At 42.6% G+C, this 1,964-nt stretch overlaps 1 protein-coding gene across 5 annotated transcripts in view; it reads right to left on the bottom strand.

Annotated features, from left to right (window-relative positions):
* The window catches only part of rptor (regulatory associated protein of MTOR, complex 1), a 212,559-nt gene that overhangs the window by 79,723 nt on the left and 130,872 nt on the right, over positions 1-1,964 (bottom strand). The gene's annotated exons all lie outside the window — the stretch shown is intronic.

Raw genomic sequence — 1,964 nt, 5'->3', positions numbered from 1 at the left:
CACACACACACACACACACACACACACACACACACACACACACACACACACTGTAATGAGCCAGTCCGCAGTGACTAGCTTATCATTTCACACGAGCCCTGACAGAGTAAGCTAAGAAGTGACACAGCACTGCAGTAACGACATAAATCCTGATCTATCATGATCACCTTCCATCTCTTGCTCTGCTGCCATGGCAGTTTGCCTGATTGATTGGTTGCTGGCCGCAGAGCTATAGATCGCAGTGTTAATATTGCAGCGGGAATTACGACAGTGTTGTGTAGACTGTTGATGGATGTAGAGGGGAAAATATCAAAGCTTCGCGACTGGATGCCTAAATTCATTTTTGCATAACCAAAGCTTAATAGCTTTGTACACACATTCACCGATACATTAAAAAAGGTGGTGTTTGATGGTTATGGGCCGAGCTTAGATATTGAACTGAACGCCTCAAACAGTGGGTATAATGTTGCACTTTGGGGTGAAAATGGAAAACTCTGTATTGTTTCACTAAGCCTACTGCATCTGCAATCGGATAAAAAAAAAAAGAACATTCTAACCAAGATGACTGCCGACGGCAGGCAAGGGAAAATATTTATTTTATTTAGAGATCTCTAAATCTTTCAAAGGCCTTTCTTCAAGGAACGATTTTTGTTTACCCGAAATAGTGCAGAGAAGGTGGAGGTGCTTATTTCAGTCCTGATTAGTGTCTGCACTCTCTCTCAGGCTGTGTGATAAAGATTCAAGGAGCTCCGCCAATATCTGTGTGTCATGCCCCATTAATGCACCTTAGAGTCCTTGTGCCTTCTCGCCACCCAGGTTTCCTTGGACTGTGGTGGCACCTGGATCGCATTTGCAGCTGCGGCCGTGGTCCTGCTCTACGCCCTGCACAACTATTATTATTAATCATAGTTCTTTATCTTTACGGTTACTATAGTCGCCACTGTTCACCATGTCATCCCATCCCTCTCTCTCTCTCTCTCTCTACTGCCTGGAAGGAAGTTCTTCCTCGCCGCTGTCGCACCAAATGTATGCTATCGAGGGAATTGATGGGTCTCTGTAAATTACATAATGGGATCCAGACCTACTCTATCTGTAAAGTGAGCTGAGATAACTTCTGTTATGATTTGTCACTAAAAAATAAAATTGAAATTGACTTCAATAAAGTAGGGCAGACTACATGTAGCCTGAGAGGCAAAAAAAAAACACTTTGACTTAAACTCATGTCAAACTCATTGCTCTTAGCACATGGTAATAATTGAAGACAAGTCAGATAAATGTATCAACTCTTCTCTTCTGTGACGCTGAATGGACAGTCAGAGGACAACATTCAGAGACATTTTGAAAGGACAATCTAACCTAAACTGTAAAAGTGAAGGGGACAAAAAGGGACGTTGTTTTAGGACAATATTAAGCTCAATTAAAGAGATATAAAATGATGTAGAATAACGACACTGGACAATCTTTCAGGGCTTGACATTGGCATCCGCCTACCAGCCAAATGTGGGTAAAATCTGGCAGTGGGGGGTAACACAGTCACTCTCACCAGCCACTTTGGCGGGTGGCATATAGGCCTACATGAGTGTATTATTGTTCCACTGGTCGCTGGAGTACGATGCCACTGCCCGACACAGCTGTAATCTACTGTCCAGCCCACAGCCGAAGCATGGTGGCCCGGCCGCCCCAGCTAGTTCTTCAAGTAAATTGTAACAGTCAACTTTAATTAAAGGGGTGATAGAATGGTTATATAGAGTATTTCACACTGTATTTTAAGGTTTCCTGATAGGGTATGTAACATTTATTGGGCTGAAAATTTTGTTTTTGCTGTATTTTTGGCCCTCATGCTACCTTGTTAAATTGACCATGATTAAAACGAGAGGTGTTCTGCCTTATATGGTCTGCTCATGAATATTGAATAATGAATATAAGCTGCGCGCTGATTGGACATGACCAACAGCACTCACTAA

The sequence above is a fragment of the Etheostoma spectabile genome, chromosome 2 (assembly GCF_008692095.1).
Source record: "Etheostoma spectabile isolate EspeVRDwgs_2016 chromosome 2, UIUC_Espe_1.0, whole genome shotgun sequence".
Lineage (NCBI taxonomy): Eukaryota > Metazoa > Chordata > Actinopteri > Perciformes > Percidae > Etheostoma > Etheostoma spectabile.
This window is presented reverse-complemented; position numbering and strand designations above follow the sequence as displayed.